At 45.2% G+C, this 15,857-nt stretch overlaps 1 protein-coding gene across 2 annotated transcripts in view; it reads left to right on the forward strand.

The window, feature by feature from the left end:
* Positions 1–7,206: 7,206 nt before the first annotated feature.
* Positions 7,207–15,857, forward strand: part of slc16a5a (solute carrier family 16 member 5a) — a 30,059-nt gene continuing 21,408 nt past the window's right edge. Inside the window, exons 1-2 of one of the 2 annotated variants that reach the window (XM_060940050.1) lie at positions 7,207–7,496; positions 8,179–8,228. The gene's annotated coding sequence lies outside the window, so the exon portion shown is untranslated. Of the gene's footprint in view, positions 7,497–8,178; positions 8,229–9,126; positions 9,179–15,857 lie in introns of those variants that run through there. The other variant, XM_060940051.1, reaches the window with a different exon arrangement.

A 15,857-nucleotide genomic window follows, 5' to 3' on the forward strand; every position in this document is an offset into this window, starting at 1 on the left:
ACAAAGATCTCGACACAGTTCCTCTGCAATGCCAACGTTTACTCATGCGTCTGATGAAGTACAACCCCACAGCAGAATACGTACCTGGTAAAACACTGACTGTAGCAGACACACTTTCCAGACAACCGTTACCAGCAGTACAAAGTGAAGTGTCAGAACTAATCTGTGATGTGACAGCTTTTGAAGATGCAGCACACACCACCTGGCCAGTATCCCCATCGAAACTGGAGCGGATCAAGCAGGAGACGAGCACGGACTACGAACTTCAGGTGGTCAGCAGCCTGGTGGCTCAAGGCTGGCCAGCCCCACGTGAGTAGCGTTCCAGTCCAAGCCAAGACCTACCACCAGTGGGGAAACAGCCTGTCTGTCTCAAAAGGACTGGTGCTGTACGGTGAGCACATAGTCATCCCGCACAGCCTGAGACATGACATTCTCAACCGTCTGCATGATGGGCACCAGGGCATCACCAAGTGCAAAGAGCGAGCGCGCATGAGCGTGTGGTGGCCCGGTCTGGAGAGAGAGCTCCAGGACCTCGTGATGAAATGCCCAGAATGCCTGCAGACCAAACCGACCCAGAGGAAGGAGCCTCTGATCACGACTCAGCTGCCGTCCAGGCCGTGGCAGAAGATCGCTGCAGATATCTGTGAGTACGACAAACAGAGCTATTTAATTGTCATTAACTATTTTTCTCGTTACCTGGAGATCGCCCACCTGCCAGACCTGAGCAGCCAGACCACCTGTGCCCGTCTGAAGAACATCTTCGCGTGGTGGGGGTGTCCAGATGAGCTCTACACAGACAACGGAGGACAGTTTGTGAGTAGAGAATTCAAGTCTTTTTCTGAAACATACGACTTTACACACCACACTTCCAGTCCTCACCACCCACAGTCCAATGGTGAGGCTGAGAGAGCCGTACAGACAGCCAAGAGGATTCTGCGGCAGGCTGACCCGTTCCTCGCTCTCATGAGCTACAGAGCAACACCCCTGCAAGCCACTGGCGCCAGCCCCGCACAGCTGATGCTGGGCCGCCAGATCAAAATGACTGTGCCCACTCTCGACACAGTCCTTTCACCCAAGTGGCCTGACTTCGAAGCGGTCAGGCAAGCCGACGCCAGAGCCAAGGATGGCTACAGGCGTGCATTCAACAGGCGTCAAGGCGCCCGTGCACTTCCACCTCTCACCCCAGGGGCGAGCGTGGCGGTGAAACTGGACAATGAGTCTGGTTGGACAACAACCGGCACGGTCCACAGCATCCACCCTGCGCCTAGGTCCTACCTTGTGCAGACCGACAGGGGAGTCCTACGCCGCAACAGACGTCATCTACGCCCGACGTTCGACACCGCTCAGCAGCATAGTGGAGAGACTGTGCAGCTGAGCAATCAGCCAGGTGAGGCAGAGGGCACGCAGGCGTATCACACAGAGACTGTTCCTGAACAGCCTGTTCCTGCAGAAAACATCCCAACCCGAGTGACTTCCAAGGGCAGAGTCATTCGTCCACCTGCAAGACTGAAAGACTTTGTTTTAGGTCGACCATAGCTCGCCACGTGGAGCAAAATAACCTCCGGCAGCTATGCAGGCTACTGGGTAGTCCACCCCATGACCTTAGGTTACCCGTGTGATGTGAAGAAGAAAAAAAAAAAAACCTCACACACACACAAAAACATGCACACACAAACACACACAAACTTGTTGATCGTATGATATGTGATATCAAAAAAAATGAAAGAAGAGATTGATGTCTATTGTATGTCGTAATGTCAAAAAAAAAGGGGATTCTGTGTGTACCTACAGTAATCTCATCTCATTATCTCTAGCCGCTTTATCCTTCTACAGGGTCGCAGGCAAGCTGGAGCCTATCCCAGCTGACTACGGGCGAAAGGCGGGGTACACCCTGGACAAGTCGCCAGGTCATCACAGGGCTGACACATAGACAACCATTCACACTCACATTCACACCTACGGTCAATTTAGAGCCACCAGTTAACCTAACTTGCATGTCTTTGGACTGTGGGGGAAACCGGAGCACCCGGAGGAAACCCACGCGGACACGGGGAGAACATACAAACTCCGCACAGAAAGGCCCTCGCCGGCCACGGGGCTCGAACCCGGACCTTCTTGCTGTGAGGCGACACCGCTAACCACTACACCACCATGCCGCCCACCTACAGTAATGTTATATGTAAAGTTCAAGTGTATAGTATGTCCAGTGTGCCTTATGATAGGGCAGGGGTGTCCAAACTGATCCATAAAGGGCCGTGTGGCTGCAGGTTTTCATTCCAGCCATGCAGCAGCACACCTGATTTGGCTTCTTCAATCAACTGACACACCCACCCTTTAATCAAGGGTGGGTTGCAAGTATTTGACTGTGTGAAGACAGTTCAGTTGATTGAATGAGCCAAGTCAGGCGTGCTGCTGCATGGCTGGAATGAAAACCTGCAGCCACACGGCCCTTTATGGATCAGTTTGGACACCCCTGTGACAGGGTAACAAAGATTAAAAAACAATGAAATGCATAGCTTATATTTAAAGTGTTGAAATGAAATGCATAGCTTATATTTAAAGTGTTGAAATGAAATGCATAGCTTATTATTTAAAGTGTTGAATTACTTAAGTTGTTTAAGATATACATGTTGCTTAAGGTGTGAAGTATATATGCTTGAAAGAGACCCGACAGCGTGCCTGGGTATAATAATTAATGGTCACTGTTTAGTCATTTTGTTCTATTTTTGTGTTGACCCAGCCATTGCAGTATTAACATATTGGATTGTGCCTTCGTCTCAAAAGGCAAGGCAAGGCAAGTTTATTTATATAGCACATTTCATACACAATGGCAGTTCAATGTGCTTTACAGAAGTAAAAACAAAAACAGTAAACAACAGAGAAATAAAATTACATAAAATAATTTTATTTTTATTCTAAAACAATTAATTAAAAGAATTAAAAGAAAATAATAAGAATTAGACAATAGTAGAAATAAAATAATAAAATGAAGTAGAAATAGGAGGAGAAAAAAAAAGAAACCAGCAGAATAGAATAAAGAATAAAATAGAATAAAGTTAAAATTAAAGTAAATTTAAAACATGCAGAGAAAGTAAAGATTATAAAAAAAGAAGACTATTAATTATTTAACAGAAAGCATCTGAAAACAGCTTGGTCTTTAACCTAGATCATAGGCGGTTTTAAACGGGGGCCAGAGGGGGCCAGTGCCCCTGTAAAATTGCTCCTGGCCCCTGTTGTGGCCCCTGTGCTGAACAGATAATAAGATTTATTAATTTTGACGTGCGCTGGCTCGAAGATCGGAACTGACATGACGGAGTGTTCTACACGGACTCCTTAAAGCGCTACACGCACACTGTTACCTGCAGCAGAAAGACCAGCAGCAGCGCGAATTGTAAACTTTGGACGTGAGTGATAACAGCTGTCACGTCCGAAGGTTTTTGATTGAAAAGCCATCAGATACAGTAGCGCTGACACGTTTCACTGAGCCATATAAAGAAGTATTTTTTGAGCTCTTTAGACTATGCAAAATAGCTGTGGCACTCCCAGTGAGATCTGCCTCTTGTGAGCGGAGTTTCTCCACTTTGAAACTGGTGAAGACCTACGGTACCTCCGATCCACCATTAGTGAGGAGCGTCTAAGCAATCTTGGTGCGCTCAGCATTGAATCCAGAAGGTCCAAGGCTTTGAACCTTGATGCATTTGTAGATAGGGTTGCCACCTGTGTCTGACAAAAATCCTGGACATTTCGACCATCCAATCGACCTTTTTGCTTGTAAGCAACGGCGCCCTTCGCACATCTAACCCAAGACAAAAATCGCCCTTCTATGCTGAAATTGTATTGCTCTAATTAGTAAAAATGACGCTTTTGCTAGTTATTTGTTTAGTTAATTGCTTTACATAATATAGCAGGTCTTCATTATTTTGGTTTATTTCCAACAGTTTTTGGTTGTGGACACCTGGGGGCAGTAGTGGGCACAGGTAAAAGTCCTCATCATTGCTGAGGAGTGTGCTCCCATCACCCAATCAAGCATCCAGCCAGAGCAGGTCATGATATCATTCATTCATTCATTCATTATCTCTAGCCGCTTTATCCTTCTACAGGGTCGCAGGCAAGCTGGAGCCTATCCCAGCTGACTACGGGCAAAAGGCGGGGTACACCCTGGACAAGTCGCCAGGTCACCACAGGGCTGACACATAGACACAGACAACCATTCACACTCACATTCACACCTACGGTCAATTTAGAGTCACCAGTTAACCTAACCTGCATGTCTTTGGACTGTGGGGGAAACCGGAGCACCCGGAGGAAACCCACGCGGACACGGGGAGAACATGCAAACTCCGCACAGAAAGGCCCTCGCCGGCCCCGGGGCTCGAACCAAGGACCTTCTTGCTGTGAGGCGACAGCGCTAACCACTACACCACCGTGCCGCCCCCAGGTCATGATATATTTTACCATATTAACATGCCATTGTGTGTTATGCCTGATGTAAAGACTCTCGTCTCTGCGAGCCTACCACACAGATTTAATACTTGTCACTTTTAGGGCATACCTAACAACGTGTTTTCTTTCTCTCTCTCTTCCCCCCCCATCTGTCCCTCTGAGTTACATGTTGATCCTGGGATTGAGATGCTGGCCTCTTCTGCCCCTCGGACCTGCTTGATCCATCCTGGTGCCCTGTGTCTGGTCGGAGTTTTATCGCTCCACTCCTGTGAAGGACGGCCCCATGAGGACAGTTGAGGGTTATACCTGTTAAAACTGTTAATATTATAGTCAGGCTGTCTGTTGTTGCCCAAATGAGGATGGGTTCCCTTTTGAGTCTGGTTCCTCTCGAGGTTTCTTCCTCATGTCGTCTGAGGGAGTTTTTCCTTGCCACCATTGCCACAGGCTTGCTCATTGGGGATAGATTAGGGATAAAATTAGCTCATGTTTTAAGTCGTTCAAATTCTGTAAAGCTGCTTTGCGACAATGTTTATTGTTAAAAGCGCTGTACAAATAAACTTGATTTGAATACATACTGTAATTAAATTCTGTTTGTTTGCTTATGTGGAATAAAAATAAATAATCTAATTTTTCATTGTATCTAAGAATACCTGAATGTAACAATGTAAGGTGTAGTGTCAAACAGCTTACCTGATTGCTTAGAGTGTGGGGTGTGCTTTGCTTGTGCTTGCCTGTGCCTCTGCTGCTCTTGGCTAAACAAATACATAGGAGGACATGTAACTGATATAACTGGGCACATACAGGAGTATGTACTACACTACACTATTTCATTTAATTCACCAAAACCTTACCTAATCTTCCATTTATATTTGGTGTTTTTCTTTGCTGCTGCTGAGTCCTGGCTGATTTTCAATGAATGTCTTGAACTCAGTACAGGACAACTGAAAGTTTAGCCTGACTTGAAGCTCAGCCTTCACCATTGCAACAGAGAGTCTGTTTCTTTTATCAGTCCAAGCATCCTCCATTGCCCCTTTTCCACCAAAGCAGTTCCAGGGCTGGTTCAGGGCCAGTGCTTAGTTTGGAACCGGGTTTTCTGTTTCCACTGACAAAGAACTGGCTCTGGGGCCAGAAAAACCGGTTCCAGGCTAGCACCAACTCTCTGCTGGGCCAGAGGAAAGAACCGCTTACGTCAGCGGGGGGGGCGGAGTTGTTAAGACCAACAACAATAAAAAAGACCGCGAAAGATCGCCATTTTTAGGCGATGAGAATCAGCAGCTCTACAAACGCGAAGTCATCCATTATTATTATTATTATTATTATTGTTGCTGCTGCTGCTGCTGCTTCTTCCGTGTTGTTTTTGCTTTGATATTCGCGCCAAGGTTTATGCAAACGTAGCGCCGTAACTGACGTATACAGCGACGTAAGTGACGTATACAGCGACGTAATGACGTATTCAGCGACGTAATGACGTGGCTCTGCTTAGCACGGCGAGCTTGGAAAAGCAAACTGGTTCTCAGCTGGCTCGCAAGTTGAAATACACATTTTGCCCATTATGTACAAAAAACCGGGACATTCAGTGTCCCGGATTTTTTTTTTTCCGGGACAGGCCATGAAAATCCGGGACAATCAGGAAAAACCGGGACAGGTGGCAACACTATTTGTAGACCGTTTCTCAAGGAGTCACAATCGCAGAATCTTGTTGTTGTAGTGTTTCAGCCTGCTGTGAATGCTATAGGGTGATTCTGAGACCACTGTATGTGAATTTATTTTTTCTTTCTATTTTTCCCCCCTGCTGTACATAAAGAAAGAGTGAGATGATGACAGTGTGATTTAGATAAAGATAGTGATTGTACATTCAAGTCTCATGCTGTGAAAAAGAAAATTCATTCATGCTGTGAATTTAAAAAGTGTCATTGGACAGATAAAAGGCATTGTATGCAAAAATAGAAATCTTATTTTACAAAAAAGAGAAACATGGTTTTAAGATTTATTGAGCACAATTTATGTTTAGGCTATTTAGACAATGTTTATCTCATTGTATTTATGCTCAATGTATTTTGTTTTGGTTTTAAATAAACTAAACAAAACATTTTGAACGCTTAAATATTGCCATGTTTTTTCCTTATGTGCCCCCCTGAAAAAACACTGGCCCCACCTCGGCCCCCCTAGTAATTTTGGTCTAGAACCGCCACTGACTAGATTTAAAACTGCCAACAGCAGGAGCATTTTTAATGTCCTCTGGCAGTTGGTTCCATAGCTGTACTGCATAAAAGGGGAAGATGTCATATACATGTATGCATTGTGCGCATGCGCCTATATAGAATGTTGATGTTATGAATCAAATGCATGCGTGTGCCTGTAAGCACGGAGGAGGTGAAGTCAGTTACAAGTCACGGTCAGCTGTGTGTATTGTCTTGTCCTACGAATAAACCCGAATCGACGAAGCACCGGAGTCGTCCTCGTTTTATATACAAGCCGAGTCTTGCACATATGTTACAAGTTAAACTTTTGTCTTGTCAACATTTTGGAAGTTGTTTGTGTTCACTGAGATATTGCTTAAAATGTTACTTTTCAAAGGGGGTGGACTCATTCACGCTCAGCACTGTATCATTTTTATGTCCTGTATTATTGCCAGATCAAATCAAAGATACCTCCAGGTCACAAAAGAAACCAGTAATATTATTTCTCCCCCGGCTAGTGTGAGACTGAATAAACACTAGAGTGGAGTGAAGCTGTGTGTTTCCTCAGTTCTCCAGGAAACACAGCACCCGACCTTCAGCTCACATTACAACAGGGAGGATTATTTAAAGGGGCCGCGCCTGGGAGACTCAAGCAGCCTGTTAATCATCAGCCTGTTAATCATCAACCAGTTTCATTTAAAGTCATGATTACGGGTTTGGTCGAGGATGTTGCAGGGACCAGATGGGATCTGATCTGAAAATATTAGTGGTCCCTTTATAACCGGCTAGCTCAAGACGATACACATAGCTGACCCGAGGATCCAGAAACAGGAAAATGAGCAGATATGAAAAGGTTTTCATCATTTCCTGAAGGTAAGGGAACTGATTTGTACTGCTTCAGTGGATACAAACTGAGGGAATGGAGAAGTAGAAGTGATCTATGATCTATCATTAGCAGCGACATTACAGACATCCTGGCAGCAGCACACCGCTGGGTCTGAGCACAAACCCTTCTGGTCTGCTAAAATGCCCCAGGGTTCTTGTCATTCTCTCATACCCAGAAGTAACTGTATATCCACTGGGTACACACAGACGTTCACTGTCACTCCTGTGGACTTTTCTTTTCTTCTCTTCCTCGGAGTGAAATACAGGCTACAGCCTGAGAGCAGTAGGAGAAAGAGTCAGCTGTGAATGCTAAATCAGCATGTAGCAGTAAACACACTGGCAAGAAGATGGCTAGCTACTGTAGTTAGTAGTGCAACCAGTTAGAAGTTCTCTTTAAAAAACAAACAAACCTGTATTTAACAAAAATACTTGCACCTTTTATATTTCAATAAAACTTGAATTTTAAACTTTTTTTTTTAAAGCCTATTTCCAGCCAGGAAGTTCCTCTCAGTCTCTAAAAACAGACCCATTTTATTTTATCCACTTTTTTTAAATTCCTAAACCTTTTCCTTGCTAAATTAATTTATATTTTAAAGCAATTTGAGTTCATATATTAACTTTTTTTTTTTTTTTTTTAGTTTTTTCTTTCTTACTGAAAAAATCAAGTTAGGTCTACTCTAACCACACTGAGCTGAGCAGGTTAAACTGCTTTACCAGCTGGTAAGTTATTTATAATTCCTCATCTCATTATCTCTAGCTGCTTTATCTTGTTCTATCTCAGCTGACTATGGGTGAAAGGCGAGGTACACCCTGGACAGGTTGCCAGGTTCTCACAGGGCTGACGCATAGACAACCGTTCACATTCACACCTACGGTCAATTTAGAGTCACCAGTTAACCTAACCTGCATGTCTTTGGACTGTGGGGGAAACCGGAGCACCCGGAGGAAACCCACGCGGACACGGGGAGAACATGCAAACTCCGCACAGAAAGGCCCTCGCCGGCCACGGGGCTCGAACCCGGACCTTCTTGCTGTGAGGCGACAGCGCTAACCACTACACCACCATGCCGCCTACCTACAGTAATGTTATATGTAAAGTTCAAGTGTATAGTATGTCCAGTGTGCCTTATGATAGGGCAGGGGTGTCCAAACTGATCCATAAAGGGCTGTGTGGCAACAGGTTTTCGTTCCAGCCATGCAGCAGCACACCTGATTTGGCTTCTTCAATCAACTGACACACCCACCCTTTAATCAAGGGTGGGTTGCAAGTATTTGACTGTGTGAAGACAGTTCAGTTGATTGAATGAGCCAAGTCAGGTGTGCTGCTGCATGGCTGGAATGAAAACCTGCAGCCACACGGCCCTTTATGGATCAGTTTGGACACCCCTGTGACAGGGTAACAAAGATTAAAAAACAATGAAATGCATAGCTTATATTTAAAGTGTTGAAATGAAATGCATAGCTTATTATTTAAAGTGTTGAATTACTTAAGTTGTTTAAGATATACATGTTGCTTAAGGTGTGGAGTATATATGCTTGAAAGAGACCCGACAGCGTGCCTGGGTATAATAATTAATGGTCACTGTTTAGTCATTTTGTTCTATTTTTGTGTTGACCCAGGTCTACTCTAACCACACTGAGCTGAGCAGGTTAAACTGCTTTACCAGCTGGTAAGTTATTTATAATTCCTCATCTCATTATCTCTAGCTGCTTTATCTTGTTCTATCTCAGCTGACTATGGGTGAAAGGCGAGGTACACCCTGGACAAGTTGCCAGGTTATCACAGGGCTGACGCATAGACAACCGTTCACATTCACACCTACAGTCAACTTAGAGTCACCAGTTAACCTAATCTGCATGTCTTTGGACTGTGGGGGAAACCGGAGCACCCGGAGGAAACCCACGCGGACATGGGGAAAGCATGCAAACTCCACACAAAAAGGCCCTCACCGGCCATGGGGCTCGAACCTGGACCTTCTTGGTGTGAGGCGACAGTGGTAACCACTACACCACCGTGCCGCCCGACTTATTAAAATGTAAAAATAAAATGATTTTCTAATTACTGTTGTACTGTTTTCTTAAAAAAAACCACAGCTTTTATTGGAAACTGTGAGCTGGTCAGACCAAGCAGGATTTTTCGGCAAGGTTAATTTGCACTCAGATTTATGTTGATAGTTTAAAATAATTAAATAAAAAGTGACAAAAAAGGTAAATTGTACTATTAACAGTAATAACAATGATAACATTTGAAAAGGCTGCTAACAAGATAACAGAGACTAAAGAGAACCTCTGGTGTAAAGAAATGCACCATTTAAAGTTTTACAGGAAAGCATTGACTGAACTGAGTGAACTAGAGCAGCGGCTACAGTTCTCGACAGTCCATAATTATTGACAGTTTTTCAGATTTACCAATAAAAACAGTTCTACAAAGGTGAGTTTCAGTTATGGTGGTGTAGTGGTTAGCACTGTCTCCTCACAGCAAGAAGGTTCTGTTTCAAAGGCTGTGGTCATGAGCGGTAGTGAGTAGCAGTTCTTGACCGTGATGGCGTTAAGACCCCGATAGTCAATGCAGGGGCAGAGCAACTTGTCCCTTTTTTTTTTTTTCCCCATGAAGAAGACTCCCGCCCCTGCTGCGGAAGAGGAAGGACGGATGATCCCAGCTGCTAAAGGTTCGGAGATGTACTTCTCCATGGCTTGTGTTTCGATGGGAGAGTACAGTCATCCTTTGGGTGGTGCTGTCCCGGGTAGGAGGTCGATACCACAGTCATAGGGTCTGTGAGGAGGGAGGGACACTGCTCGGGTCTTGCTGAAAACAAAGTTTGAGATCTAGATGTTCCAAAGGCATGCGAGAGAGGTCAGGGAACTCGCTGACTGAAGGCTGCAGTGGTTTAGCAGGAAGCAGAGCAGAGTTCAGACAGGAAGCTAGGCAGGACTGACTCAGCCTAGGATGGTGTTGTCAGCCCAGTTAAGGTGGGGGTTGTGCTGCATTAACCACGGTAATCCTAGGACAATGGGTACATGGGGGTTGTTCAGGACGTGAAGCTGGATGGTTTCTGAGTGGTTACCGGAAATCCTTAGGGTGAGTGGGGCTGTAAGGTGGGTGATGGTGGTCAAGCCAGTGCCATTGAGTGTCAGGACAGTGAGAGGGACATCAAGAGCAAGTAGCAGGATTCCCAGATGCTTGGCGGTGGTGGAGCAGATCAGGTTCCTGTCCACCCCTGAGTCGACGAGGGCCTGGAGGTGGTGATGCTGGTTGTCACGGATAATGAAGACAGGAAGTAACGGACGATTAGCGGGGGACTGGTTCCGAGCGTTGCCCACCAGGGCCCCTTGATTCACTGGTGGACTTGTCCTTTTAGCGAGCAGGTTCGGCAGATGTGTCCCAGCTGACTGCAGTAGAAGCAGGCCCCCGTGCGCCGCCAGTGATGTCGTTCCTCCGCTGACACCCGAACCTGGTCTACCTGCATGGGTTCGATGGAGGTGGCGAGGAGGTGAATCTGGGGCGGTTCTTCTCTTTCCTCTGTTGCTGGAGCTGAGCGTCAATGTGGTTGGCGAGGCCCATGAGGCTGGAGAGGTCTGTCGGTAGTTCCCGCGATACCAACTCGTCCTTGATGGCATTGGACAAGCCGTGCAGGAACGCATCGATCCGGGCGTTCTCATTCCAACTGCACAAAGCCGCCAACGTCCGAAACTCGATGGCGTAATCCGAGGTAGACCAGGACCCCTGCTGCAGCTCCATGAGCTCTCTGGCCGCCTCCCGGCTGGACAGAGAGCAGTCGAAAGTTCGCCTCATCTCCTCAGAGAAATCCTTGAAACTGGAACAAAAGGGTAGCCTGGGAAATCCCATGCTGCTTTGCACAATCGTTCCGATCTGAAAAGACAGCATGGAAACTATGGTCTAAAGGCTCGCCTGAGTTAGGGAGCCAATCAGAGAGTGGGGAGGGGTGGAAAGACGGTGACGCGTACTACTCGACAAACGGAAGCTTGTAGTTTCAAACATGTCTGTTGAATGTCCAAATACAGAGGGTCCAGCTTCTCTCATTTGTCTTGCACAAACGGCAGTAATTGTTCGGTGCCATTGTTTTCCTATTTTTGTTTTGCCTTCTCTTTCTCTTGCCTTCTTTCTCTTTCCTTCTCTTCTTCATCTTCGTTGCTCTAACTACGTCACCGGGTACAACTGCCATGATTGGCCATGGGCTATGTATACGCCAAATGATACATTCGCAACATCCAATAAACGGCCATTGACAATCGTAAACCACACCTCCCCTACGAGAAATTCAGTAGGTGGATTCCAGACCATATTTCACTTGTGATATGGTCTGGTGTTAACCAGACTAACAAAAGGGTGCATTGGCATCCCAGACCACAGTTCCCCACTCTCTGGCCTTGCTGGTGAGGAGCGTTATTGTATATACTACCCAGGAGCGTTCTGTGGGGAAGTCCAGAGGTTGCAGTTCTAGAATCAACGAACCCTGAGGCAAAAATGATCTGCAACTACCTGGTTCTCCATTGTAGGGCTGAGGTGCTGGAAGTCTTGGTTCGTGGAGAAAGGCGGTGGCAGGAGCTGAAGTAGGAGACGGCTAAGCAGGGGTAGGCACGGCTTGACAGCGCTGCATCTGCGAGGCGAGAAGGTTGAGTGCGTTGGACAGGGTGGCGAGGTTCTGGGTAATTTGTTGTAGGTCTTGTTGGTGGGTCCTGAGGAGAGTCCCTTGCTGCTGGATGGCCATTCTCAGATGGGCGAGTCCCGCTGGATCCATGTTGGCCAGAACGTACTGTTAGGGCTGGTGGAGGTATGGTGAAGTTAGGATCCAAAAACATCCAATAAATAATTAATATAGGGAAGAAAGGGTGTGGCAAAAGATAAACAAACAGGACGAAAAACAAATAGCAAAAATGGTCCGGGCAAAATGAGAACAAATAACTTAACAAAAACACGAGACAGGCAAAGACAAAAATGCTAGTGCAAAAAAACCTAAACAAGAAAAGACCCTTAGTGCAAGAAACCATGAACCAGAAATAACCCTTAGTGCAAAAAACCAAGAACCAGAAAAACGCTAGTGCAAAAACGATGGACAAGAGAAAATCACTAGAGAGAAAAACCATGAGGAGTAAGGGAGGCACAGAAACAGCTGGAAAAGCAAACAGAAGTTCTGGCAAAAACAAGAGTCTGAGAATTGCCCTTAAATAGCGATCTTGCATGTGACGTCACAGCCGATCCAGATTGTAACAGACGCCATCTTGTCGGTCAAACGCCATATTTCCGCCTTCTACTTCTGGTTCTACTTCTACTTCTACCTTTTCTTCTGGAAAACCCTACTATATACAATTCTACTACAGCGGCTACAAGCTCTCCCTACCTGTGCACGTTTTTTGTGTGTATTTTTGCGTGTTGTTCATCTGTACCAGACTTCAATATCCACTACAACCGTATGGACTTGCTGGACATTGGTTTCCAGCAGAAAATGACGGTTTGTAGCGATTTCCATCGCATGCACAACATTCTGGACGAGATAGCGAGACCAGCGGGGTCTCCGTGGATTGTTATCGGGTCTGGCAGGCGAAGGAGGCGGCATCGGGAGCGGAAGCAAAAGCAAGGCTGCAGGCAGAGCCGCCCTGTTGACTAAGCTCAGAAAACAACCACTCAAATCTCCACTGCCAAGCCTCTACCTCTCCAACGCCAGATTCATGGTAAACAAGATGGACGATTTGGAATTACAGCTGGAATTACCTTATTCTATTCTATAATCGGCTGGTCAGTGCTATACTAGATACTACTGATATATCTAGTATCAGTCCTAGTAATACTTAAGTGACTTACCCGTCCAATGAGGATTGTTATTTTCTTGTTTACAAGATGCCACATCTGAGGGCAGCTGACAAATCCTGAATTTCTGTAAAGATAACTGTCCAGAGATTTATAAGCACGCAGTGCTTCACCACTGAACAGCAAGGGAAAATTAATGAGGTAATTATACACATCTGGGTATTCCACCTCTGGCAGTTCAATATCCACTGACACGGTCGTGAAAACTACGTCCGGTAAGCGATAAGGGTCACTAATCTGTAGGTTGTTTATTTTAGACATATATCTAATTATCTGTTCATTAGAAAAATGAGCCGTGTAGTCCGTCGGTTGAAATTGATCCATTTTGTACACGAGTGCAGCAATATTCAGCTGTGTTTTTTACCGACAAGATGGCGGCTGTTTACATTCTGGTCACGTGACTGCAAGATCTCTATAAGCAGCAGTGAAAACCAGGAAGTGAGTTCAGGGGAGAAGGAATTCCTGCCCCAGATCCGGATCGGCGCTGGCGTGAGAGATCTGTAATCTCCAGAGTGGATGTCTGGGGTGGAGCATGACAATCATCTGGATGTCGATAATTGTGGAACGGTGTTAACTGTGGACAAAGGTGTCAATAATTGTGGAACAGTGTCACGTGATCCGATTCGCTAAGTCGGGAATCAACTCGTTTTTTTTCCAGTGGAAGTTTGAGTAATTATTCATTCACAATTTACGTATTGAAAGTCTTTTCTACTTTTGTAATGGCCAAAAGATTAAGGTGTCAATAATTGTAGCCACTGCTCTACTGTATTATGCTAAAATTGTTAAACTTCTATGCTGCAGTTTGCACACCTCTCAAACTTTGTGTGCAACATTACACAGTACAAGTTTAAAAAAAAAATCATATCGGAGTCATGTGGTACACCCGCCCAGGATGGCTGCCTAAACCGGAGCGGAGCTCGGATTTCCTCAAACCCTCGATAATATTCATATGACGTCGATAGTTTTACAATATATTGAATTAATAAGCTTTACTACAGTGTGATGAGTAATAGAAGTCACTATTTTACACGGAATCAGCCTACTGCTTCTCGAGGGAAACCTTCACAAAGTTCGCCGGTTAAAACCTCTAAGATGGCGGAACCACCTGTTGAATCGAAAAATCCTACGAAAGGCAATGTTGCTGGTGAACTGACTGCCATAAGAGCGATTCTGGAGCAGTTAGCTAACGACATGACTGCTGTGAAGGGTGGTATTGGGAGTCTTAATGAAACTGTGGCAACTCTTGGCGGTAGGATGGATGAAGCCGAAACGAGAATTTCCTGCCTGGAGGACGAGGAGGCTAAAGCGAATACAACTAGGAGAGAGTTGGAGAAACAGAATCGCCGCCTGCAAGAAAAACTGACGGTTCTGGAGGGCTTCTCCCGACGCCCAAACATTAGAATCTCTGGTGTCAAAGAGGGGACAGAGGGCTCTGACCTAGAGAACTGTGTTAAAACTCTGCTGTCTGAGGCCTTGCAAATTGAAGCAGAAGATGCTTTGTTTGAAATTGATAGAATTCATCGCGTGGGGCATAAGTCCGATGAGGAACACCCGAGACCTAGACATATCATCGTCCGCTTTTTAAGGGATAAAGCCAAAATGCGCGTGATGACGGCAGCTAGAAAGAAGAAGATTATCTGGAGAGACATGAGAGTGCGCCTGTTTCAGGATTATGCACCAGAGATCCTGGAGAAACGCAAGAAGTTTGATGGGGTGCGTGCCTTGCTGAAGCAGCGCAAGATTCTCTACACGCTGCGCTTTCCAGCCGTCATGACATTCTCCGTGAACAACAAACAACACGAGTTCTCCAGTCCAGCAGAGGCAAAAAGATTCATCAGTGGGCTTTGGACAATCGAAGATGTGGATGACAGCGACCAGCCTTCAGAAAATGAGTAAACTGTTTAATACAGTCTAATTTAATCACTTATAATGACAGGTAACATGATTCACATAGCCTACTGGCATATTAATGGGATAAATGTAGCCTACTTATTCTTATGAGAGGGAAATGTAAAGCATATGGGCTTGGAAATGTTTGAGGAGCATTTCAAGGGTTTTTTTTTTTTTTTTTTTTTTTAATCAGAGCTGTAAGCTGAACTATAACTTTACGGCGTTTTCATTTTGATATAGTCTAATAGAGGGGGTGGGGAGGAACGAGTGAGAGGGTGGCCAAATGGGACCAATGAGTGCTACGGACCTGCTACGCGTGTGTTATGTTGGGTTTAGTTCTACCCAACGGTGTTTGTCTTTTGTGTTTTTTGTTTTTCTTTTGATGTGCCTACTATTTTTCATTGTTGAATTTATATTGACCTCTGGGTTATATCAAAAATGGTGTACTGCTTTACTATGGGTTAAACAGAAGGTAATTATAAGGGTCTGTGCTAGTATAATATGGGCTATATGGCTTTATGACAATATGTAAAATAGTTTCATGGAACATAGCGGGATGTCATAATGTAGTTAAAAGGAAGAAAATTTTGACTTATTTAAAGCAGAAAAAGACAGATATTGCTCTCATTCAG

The sequence above is a fragment of the Neoarius graeffei genome, chromosome 14 (genome assembly GCF_027579695.1).
Source record: "Neoarius graeffei isolate fNeoGra1 chromosome 14, fNeoGra1.pri, whole genome shotgun sequence".
NCBI lineage: Eukaryota > Metazoa > Chordata > Actinopteri > Siluriformes > Ariidae > Neoarius > Neoarius graeffei.